This window comes from Pinus tabuliformis, chromosome 2_2 (assembly GCF_031772625.1).
Source record: "Pinus tabuliformis cultivar Carrire ecotype Pingquan chromosome 2_2, CPIR1, whole genome shotgun sequence".
Classification (NCBI taxonomy): Eukaryota; Viridiplantae; Streptophyta; class Pinopsida; order Pinales; family Pinaceae; genus Pinus; species Pinus tabuliformis.
This window is the reverse complement of record NC_142300.1, coordinates 870,149,699-870,160,875: the sequence shown is the minus strand read 5'-3', so window position 1 is coordinate 870,160,875 and position 11,177 is coordinate 870,149,699.

The window sequence follows — 11,177 nt, the reverse complement described above, 5'->3', positions numbered from 1 at the left end:
GCTAATTTGATGCTTTAAATCACAAGCACAAAAAATCAGATGACATCTTTACTTATGTCTAAGGAACCACAACACTAAATCCATTGTATGCTCAAGTATATCATTCTCCATGAATAATAACCAGGCATGCCATGTACAAATCTTAGAGCTGTTTCATAATTGAAAGCACTTGCATACTATATTTAATCTCTAAATTTGATATAACATCCATTACTACATCAAAATTTCACACCACTATTGCCAAAACCGAGTTCTATCTTAGGAACCTTTGGTATGATTTCAGGACTATAATAAGCTCTCATATTTATATCTAGATTTCTAGGACTAAATTCAAAATGGCTTGACCTATAAAGTTTGGTCCTTTTGGATTCAATTATGTTGTCATTCATGCTAAGGCTTCAACAAACTCTTATATGTATGACTCTAGATTGAATAGGTACATTATTCTTCCATTTTGCAATTGCATTAGGTCTAACTCCATTGAATGTTAGTGTACACCCCTTAGTAAAACTTGGAATATTGGCCTGGTTGGAATCTCCCTCAAACTTATAAGATATTTACACTTGAAATAGTCGATATCAACAAAACTAGAAATTACAAAGAAACCCATTACATCCGACTCTGAATTTTTGATAATGGCATCTAATGGACTTTAGGAGACTGTGTCCTTAAGTTTTTCAAATTTCTTTTGCACTTACATTTGTTTATCTATTCAGTTGTTTTCAAACTCCATTCAATTTCAAAGCACATGAAAGCTTGTTAATCGAACTACAAAAGTTGTGCTCTTATGAATTTTATATGAAGAAACAAAATTGTCAAACACGGCAAGTCGATTTTTCCATAAAAGACTCTTTAATTTTGATTTTGCATACATTCAAAAAGGACCAATTTAGAAATAGGAACTCATGGATTTGTTTCAAAACTGGCATTTTTCTTTTTTATTTTGATTTGACAAGGGGCTAATTTAGGAATGTAATGCACATGCTTCATCTAAGATCTTGGAGGGAATATGCGAGAAACTTGTTAGCATAATCCTCCCTCACTTAGAAACTTTGAATTTTCTAGTTCAAAATCACTTGTTATAGCTACTTGGCTATATTTAAGTAAATCAATATTCGTGATACAAATGTTGTAGGTGTTATAATCCAGATAGTTGAAACGTATATGAAATATCATTATGAGTTTGAATTTGGATATTACACTCAATACCAATTTCATCATTCAATCATTTAAGGAACAAAAAAGAACTTGGCACAAAATGTATATTGAGATTAACCATTCAAATCTAAAAGATATAATGTATAATGAAGTGATGAAACATTCAATAAAATACTCTCTTAATTGTAGAGACAATTATTTTAGCAATGAAACCATCTTGCAATTATAATCCATGATATTCTTAAGGTGAAAATTTGTTTTTCAATGTATTTTACAATTTATAGAATCCAAAAAACAAGATTTATTTGATATGATCAAATTCTATTCATTTTTATTTTCAATATAGTGAACTTATGGAATGTGTTTATACATTAATTATATCTTAAATGCTGCTCTTTCCTACCCTATTACCCTAAGGAGTTTCCTTTGCAACGTGTGGTGCAATTGCTAATATTATTTGTTAATAATAATCTAAGTTGCTCCCACGAATTGCTATTAACATCTTAATTGTGTTGTAAATTGAAGAAACTATTTTTAGAATTATAAAATTAATGAACTACTTATTAAAATAAATCTTTTTAAATATAAAATAATATATATATATATATGTGTGTGTGTGTGTGTGTGTGTGTGTTGGTTTGATTTTTTAATTGTTATATAGATATGTATATATTAATAATAAATAGTTTTATAATTTTTGGTTGCATTATTATTTTTTAGATACCTTTGTGCTTTGAATAATATATTTTAAAAAGACATAAACTGAATTACACATCATATAATATTAATAATAATATTTTTACATGTTATATGTCAATTTCATATTAAGTATAGAGTAATGAAGAAAATTGTGTATCTCTTTCATACTTTTTTATTATTATTATCTTTATCTATTTATATAAAGTTAATGTGAAATTAAAGTGAAAATTGAAGTATTTTATGTATGTTGGCATTGGTTTTTTTGTTATTATTATTTTTTAATTTGTTAATATAAATATTATTTTATTATTTTTAAATTTAACAATAAGATACAACATCTCCCTCATGCCAGGTCCAAAAATGACCAAATTTCTACCATTAAAATTTTTAAATAAATAAATTTATTTAATGTATTAGAAAAGATAAAATATATTCTTTTAAATATTATCAATTATTTTTATTTTGAATATAAAATTAGACAAACTTCCAAAAAATTCTATACACTTAAAAATATATATTTTTAAAATATCACCCATTCAAACTTTATACCACATTATTATAAAAGATACAACTCCATGAAATCTAGTATTTGCAAAAAAGCATACATTGTCTAAGTTTTCAATATACATATTAGGATAACAAGGTTGTGGAAGAACAAATTTTAAAGATATTATACTACCTTTTAGGTCACTTTGGAAGTCGGTACACTCCATAAAATGCTCCTTTTTTTGGAGGTACCATCCATTGCCAAGCTTTATCCCACAAAATTATCAAAATTACAACTCCATTAAATCCAATACCTATTCCCAATCCTAATGCAATTAATGAGATACGTTCATCCACTTGATTTAGCCATCCGTGATCTTTAGTAACATTGACACAACTTGCAACATCTCTTTCTTCATTATTCTCTATTTTCTTGTATGGTTGTAAAGGATAACCACATATGCACTTATTCCCTTGAAATGAGGTCATATTGAAAGTGTCAAATTGTGTTCCTTGAGGGATTTTCTCACACTGTCTATTATATTACACATTTAAAGATGCCAACTTGGTTAATTTAAAGAGTCCCCGTGGAATATCTCCAGTCAAATAATTTCTAGCCAAGTCTAACTGCTCCGAATTAGATATCTCACCAAGAGATGCAGGAATTTTCCCTTCCAAATGGTTTCCAGATAAATTCAGCAACCTCAAGCTACTCAAATTCCCTATACTTGAAGGTATTTTGCGTTGTTGGACAAGTCCTATATGATGTTTGCCAACAACACATGTTCTATTATACTCAACTCCCTTGATGTCAATCTGCACACTCTCATATAATGTATCATCACTTACTTGGTTGGGGATACTAAATCTTTGGAGTCTCCCAAGGTAAATTTCTACTAAAATTATTATTGGATAAATCCAACCATTGTAATTGAGAGAGAGATTTGTGATCCATTCAGAAATACCACATTCAAGTTTATTATAACTAACACTTAAAACTCTTAACCTCTAAAAAGTTACTTAAAACTCTTAACCTCTAAAAAGTTGCTAGATATCTGGGAAGTTCACCTGTAAATCTGTTTCTCCTTAAATCCAATAGTCGAAACTCTGTACAGTTGGCCAATGACAGAGGCAAGGTACCAGAGAATCTATTAGAATGAGCAGAAAAAACATCGAGCACCACTGGAAACTGTGTGTCTAAATGCCCACTAAGTTTGTTATCGGACATCCTTATCCGACTTGACATTTCACAGTTTCGTAAAGATGTGGGAATCGTTCCATTCAACTGGTTTTTTGGTTTTTAGATAAATCTAATATACTTAGATTGACAAAGCTGTTGATATCTTCAGGGATTGTTCCACTAAGTTGGTTGTCGAACAGCAGCAAATACATTATCTCTTTGCAATTCCCTATAGATGCAGGAATTCTTCCACTCAACTTATTGGAATATAGATATAGAGTAGTTAAGTTCTGCAGTGAATCCAATTCCGCTGGAATTCTTCCAGTCAAGTTGTTGGAATATAGATACAGGTACTGTAAGTTGTGCAGTGAGCCCAATTCCACTGGAATTCTTCCAGTCAACTTGTTGGAACTCAGAGACAAGACCTCTAATTTCCGCAGCAAGCCCAATTCCATCGGAATTCCACCAATCAAGTGGTTGAAAGCTAAATATAGGCGCTTTAGGTTCTGCAGCAAGCCCAATTCTGCTGGAATTCTTCCAGTCAAGTCGTTGAAGGGAAAAGCAAGATTCAATAACTGCGTACAATTGCCCAGAGCAGAAGGAATGGGACCGGTGAGATTGTTAGCATAAATGTACATTTCTTCCATAGATCTGCAATTTCCCAGAGAAGCTGGGATACTTCCATAAAGAAAATTGTTTTATAAATCTAGATATTGCAACTTGACTAAACGACCCAATTCTGTTGGTATAGTCCCTGTCAAATTATTATCTGAAAGCTGCAGAGTACTCAATAAGGAAAGATTGCCAAGAGATGGGGACAAAGTACCGTTGAGATTAAGGATTTCCAGCGCTTTGAGCTGCCCAAACTCGGGCGGAATTCTTCCACTGAAATGATTATATGAAAGATCCAATGTATGCAATAAGGAAATGTTGCCAAGAGATGGCGAGAGAGTACCTTGGAGGCCTCCTGAATAAAGGATTAGGGCAACGACTCTGTTGGTGCGTTTTCTGCAGGAAACACCCTCCCAAGAGCATACCTTCGCTGAATTCTCAGCTGTCCAGTTGGACAGCGATCCTAGTGGATCCCTAGTGGATCCCATGTGGATTGAATGACAGAAGCGCCTCCACGTCCCTTTTATCCCCAGATGATGTCACTTGTTCCCCTGCATCCTGCAGGGTGCGTTCTTTTAAAACAAAATGATGGGGCTGCAGAGACTTACTAGTTCCAGCAGGGGTGTGCTCATAGAATAGACGATGATTATCCCCATTGATATGAAAAGAAGAATAATATGGCGGCCCCCTTGACGAACTGAAAGTTGCGGCAGTCACATTATCCAACGCTATCAATATGAAAAAGCTGAGAAGCATGGACACAACGGATTTACCCATGTTTCTCTCTCCCTAATGCGTTGCCTGTGAATTCCCTCCACCACCATGACTGCCTACAATTTTTGTAAAAGTTGCAGAGGTTGGTTGAAGAGTCATAGAAATTGCCGTATTGACTGGAGAATAGAGAGGTCAAGAAAATTGCCTTTAAGTTACTTGGAATCTGGCTGTGTCCCTTAAAATTCCGCTTCCCTCAGTTGTTCTGAGGGCTTTCCCGCTTATTTCGGTCCGAATTGACGGGAAGAAATATATGTTGAAATTCACGTGTTGGGCCGTATATTACTGGGCAGTAAGAACGCGTAATTTCCACTTATTACTGTATCGGTCAATATTATGATCTTTTACATATAATATAATTATAAAATCTTGAATTACATAACTATAAAATCTTGAATTACTTCAGTATTGTTTATCAAATGTTATATAAATTTATATTTTTGAAAATATATATTTTACATAGTTCTTAAGTTATGTTGCTATATTTCAATGAAACATAGCGCAGGGAACTTCAACGAAAACGGAGAACATATGTTGTTCGTTTGTAATGAATAAATCCTGCAATAAAATTCAATTCAAATATTATAAATTAGATTTTGAAATAATTATTTTTAACTTTTATAAATTAAAAATAATAATATTATTTTTTTTACTATGTGTTTATAAAACACATTTCATATTTTCCATTGTAAAAATATAAGTATGTAAAATGTAGTTTTATATTTTATATAATATTTATTTTTGTTAAATTTGAAATTGTATTGTTTCAAAATGAATTCATATAAAAATATAAATGTTATTTATGTTATGTCTTGTTATAGTTTGTTTTAACCAAATTAATTTTAAACAAAGTTTTTCAGTAGAAAGTATATGAGAGAATTTTAGTTGGAATATTAGTAGAAGTTGGGTCCCTGTCTCGTCCTCCTAGTTTTTTTTTTTAATTATTATCTAAGTATTGATATCCTTTTTATAGTATTTGTTGTTGATTTATTATTTATTAGAGTTTATTTTCTTGATCCTTCCTGGTTTTTATGTATTTATCATCCTATTCGTTCTTAACTCCTTTTAGTATTGTTGAATTGAGACTTATGTGATCCATATCAGGTTTATGAGAGATTTTTCGGCGTAAATCACAAGATCTTTCATTTGTGATTTACGCTGAAAAATCTCTCATAAATCCTTTTAGTATTTTTGTTATTTGTTTAATGGGCCTGAGCCCCATATTATATTGTTGACAACGTTTTATTTATTGATTATTTTTCTTTGGATATATATATATATATATATATATATATATATATATATATATATATATTTGACTTGTGTTGATTTTTGTTTTGTTTTATTTATTTTTCCATTAATTATTTTTAATTTAATTTAATTTATTTTCATTAGTTATTTTATTTATCAAATTATCTTGTCTCGATTAGGGTATTCACTCGTTTTTATAATTTTTGACTCCCCTCCTTTAAAGTTTGACTTTGATTATTTATTTATTTATTTTAAAAACTGTCTATTTAATAGAGCGATTACTTAATATTTGTTTTTAATAATTTAATAAACTAATATCACAGTTTAAATATTATTTTTTATAATATTTGGTTTTAATAAATTAATTTAAATATTATTTTTCAAGAACTAGTGATATTTTGTTTTAATAAATTAATTTAAATATTATTTTTCAAAAACTAGCCGTTTAATATAGCGGTTACCTATTAATATTTTTATTAAATTAATGAAATAATATCATTCTTTAAATATTTTTTCAAAAACTAGCCGTTCAATATAGCCGTTACATATTAATATTTTAATAAATTAATAAACTAATATCATTATTTAAATATTATTTTTCAAGAACTAGTAATATTTGATTTTAATAAATTAATTTAAATATTATTTTTCAAAAACTAGTTGTTTAATATAGCCATTAACTATTAGTATTTTTAATAAATTAATGAAATAATATCATTATTTAAATATTTTTTTCAAAGACTAGCCATTTAATATAGCCGTTATTTAATAATATTTGTTTTTAATATATTAATAAATTAATATTATAATTTAAACATTATTGTTCAAATATAGTTGTTACTTGAAATTATGTCTCTACATTGCTCTCTATTTAAGCCTTTGTCATGGTTTGCCTTTTCATCTGGTCCTAATGATGAACCACATTTGTTGGTTCGGAATGCGTTGGCTAAAAAATTTTCTCATGTGATTTCTACCGAAAGACTTTGTTTAATTCATTATGGATCACAGAAGCTTGAATACACAAATTCATATTGTTGATAGTGGAAAATAGTCTAGACTTATCAAAATGTCAACAACTATCATTGTTAAGTTCAAATCAATTAAAATAAATTAAACTACTAAAAGTGAAAGATATGCGTCGAATGGCTAAATATAACATCAAGAATCAGAAGAAGTAACTAGGGTTAGATCTTGAGCACTAGTCCTTGTTGGTGCTAGAGGTTTCAAACCACATTGGAGATGGCCTTCTATGTGAGCAAGCCGAGCATCCAAACTAGAAGACAAGAGCATTAATGACATTTAACACATGCATTTCATTTATGGAAGATATTATATTGTTGCAGTCTTCTTGTTTTTCGTTTAGGACCCTTCCCAAGAGTGTCTTCATCTACAAGTGGATGGTAATGGAGTTCAAATATTGGTTTAGTCTTCCCCTAGTATGTTCAGGGTCAAGAACCCAATTAACTACTTCAGCTTGAATTTCAAAGTCTAAGTAGGCTTGCGATTCATTAATGGTCAAGGCTTCAAGTTGACGAATTTCCTCCTGGATTTCCGAAGGAGTGGAAGAGAAAAAATGATTGCTACATCTTGAGCTTGGGCTTGGGCTTACGCGTCAACCATGAGGACCTCTACCACCAGACCCCCAGTGGCAATGCATCCTCTGTCAGGGCATGCTACGCTAGGTTACCAAGAATCGAGTTAAAAATATCACCCAGAAAACCCAAAAACTAGGGGGAATGTAAAATAGAGAACCAAATAGAAATAAAGCCCAAGAAAACTTGGATTTCCAAGGAAGTTTGTATTAGCTTATTGCTAGATAGAGCGACCGAGGGGAGGTGAATAAATCACTTTGAGCAGGGCTCAACCGTCCACAAAAAGATAGGGAGACCAAAACCAATGCTCGCCCCCACTGTGCTCTGAGCACTACAAACCAACAATTGCCAAACATAAGCTAAACCATTAAATGATATGACAAAGCAAAAGAAATTGAGCATAGGATGAATTGCCCAGTGTTGGTCGGCCCATCATGCTTGAACTTGCATTGCCATGAAAATGAGTCAATGGTTATCACCACCCTTCCTTACTCGAGTTATTGTAGTAATTGCCACCAACATCCCAGAGAGCTCCTCCATTGATTTTCTTGGCCTTTCCCCCTCATTCTTGCTCAGCATCTAGTGCATGCATTGGAGATTAACATCCCTAGAGTCTAAATCTCTAAGAATTAACATGCATGCTAGACCTTGGCCATGGAAATACAACATCCTCTGCACCAGAGTGGAAAAACACAACTTTCAGCACAACGTTGAGTCGTAGTAGTTGGGTGCAAGTCCTACACAACTTGTTTCACAAGGGAATTGTCCCACCTATGGTGGGGGGACATCACACATGCACTAGTTAAACACGAAGTAAAGGTCTCCCAACCAAGAATGTTCAAATGGAGAGTAGTTTACCATGTGATTGTGAAAGGAGGTAATAGTTGTTTTAATGTGTCAATGCATGGGATGGGATGGATACACCCCCCCTCCACCCAACAAACCCTTTCTTAAATGTGATGGGAGGTGGGCTCCGCTCCCACCACCCTTCCTCCATTGTCTCTAATTCCAACACCCCGATTGGGGACAATTTTTCATGGTCTAAGATGATTGGGAATTGTTCCTTCCAATTGGATCATGCCTCATTAGACCATGTTGCTACCAATTAGAGGCTTTGGTCCTAGCATCCCACATTAGCCAATAATTAATTAACCCTGCTACCAAAGCGTTAAGAGTGTGAGGCAATGATAGAGGGGATAGATTGTTCAAGCTTTGAATGTATGAGATGAGCCTCTCTAGTCGCAAACTCTTAATTTATTTTTGCTATTGGGGTCCCATTTATTATTCTCTTAACCGTTGTTATAACCGACTAAGAGTCACCATCAACCTGTAACTTTAAGCAACCTTCATTTTTAGCTAGGCTCATACCCATCTCCAAAGCAAGGAACTCTGCCAAATTATTACTATTTATGCCACAATTTTAGTATACAACTTTAATTCTCATCCTTCCCAATCACGGAAGATCACCCATACAAACTACTTCGCAAATATTTCCTTTAGAGGTGTATGATTTTATTGTAGATTCAAATTGCTAATGTAATTTACTAAAACAATAAACTTGAATCTACTCTACTCATCAGCGAAAACAATTTAACAATTGTGAAACCTCAACATAAACATGAGACAAGATTCAATCACACATATGCTCATATATTTATCTAAGAGGAAAGCAACTGCTAAAAAACCCCTTCCTATCTGTATTGCATTAGTCAGAAAATAGAGAAGAAATTCAAGGCTTGCTCAAGCTTGAACAACCTCTTCACGAGTATAATGTGTCTCACTACTTCCTAGACAAGCTATGGTCAATACCAAAATCCTGCTTTCCCAAGTCCCTATTTCCTTTCGTTGTTTCTCAAGGAATTAGCCCCTATTAATTAGGGAAATTCCCCATCCAGAACTGCGCAATCCTTGTAGGCCCTTCTTTGACTGCATACACCACCTGTACAATTTGGAATTATCTACACTTGATAGTACACTTCCCTTGAACTCCAATCTCAAATGGATAGCTCGAGTTATCTTCATGCATCAATTATTCTGGGTTGATTGATAAGTTAACTGGTTGATCACTAGTGAACACACACCATTGTTTGATCCTCCACTAGTTCTTAATCAGTTAGAACTAGTTTATCTCACAATAACTCAAATTAACTGAAATATATTGCTAGAAATTAGCAATCAACCATAACTAAATACAACTCAAGTGTCTCCTACTTGAACTAACTAATTTAACTGAGTGATAAGTGACATATCACCTCAGTTAAATTCCTCCAAGTATTTTATTTTATTTTATTGAAATTTCTCCTAGTTTAATTAAGGGAAAATTAAATTAGGAATTTCTTGCTGCATTTTTAATACACTATCTCAGTAAGAAAGGGATTATCTGATACCCCGATCATGCCTCTATGGAACTCGAATTTTCTCTTTGACAAAGCTTTTGTCAAAATATTTGCATCATGTTCCTCTGTAGGAATGTACTCCAACAACATGATCAACCTTTGCACACAATCTCAAAGATGGTGATATCAGATGCCGATATGCTTGGATCGGTCATGAAAAACTGGATTCTTAGAGAGTTTGATACAACTATTATTGTCACAGTAAATCACAGAGGGATACATCATCTGACCAAATAACCCAACAATGGTGTTCCTTATCCAGATAACCTCACATGTTTCTTGGCTTGCAACCATGTACTCTGCTTTTGCTGAACTGAGTGCAACATATCTCTGCTTCATGTTGTACCAAGAAATTGATGCTGACCCAACACTGAAAATTCCTCCTGATGTGCTCTTCATGTCTGATGGACTTCTCGCCTAATCTGCATCTATGAAGCCTTACAACTTCACTCCCTTTGTCCGTTTGTACCAAAGACAAAACTGAGTGGCGCCTCTGAGGTATCTCAACACATGATTTGCTTCCTTCAAGTAGAGTTTGGTTGGCTTAACCATTGCTTGACTAAGTTGGTTAACTGCATAACACATGTCCGGTCATGTATTCACCAAATATATGAGTGAACCCAAAAGCTGTCTGTAAATGATAGCCTCCACTACTTCACCTAAAGTATCATCTTCCTTCCTCCAATTCCCTGTTAGAGGAGTCTCCATGGGTTTGTTGCTCTCCATATGGAACTTCTTCAGTATCTCGTTGGCATACTTTCCCTAAGAGACAAATAGTTCCTCATCTCCTTGTCATACTTCCATATCAAGGAATTAATGTATGAGCCCAGGTCCTTCATCTCGAATTCTCTTGCAAAATCCTCTTTACAAGACTTGGTCAACTTCTCATCACCAGTTAAAATTAAATCATCGACATATAATACTATAATCAATAATTTACCTTCAACAACAATATGGTAAAGGTTTGCATTTGCTTCACTTTTGGTGAAGCCCAACCTAGTAAGATAGTTGTCGATCCTGGTGTACCAAGCA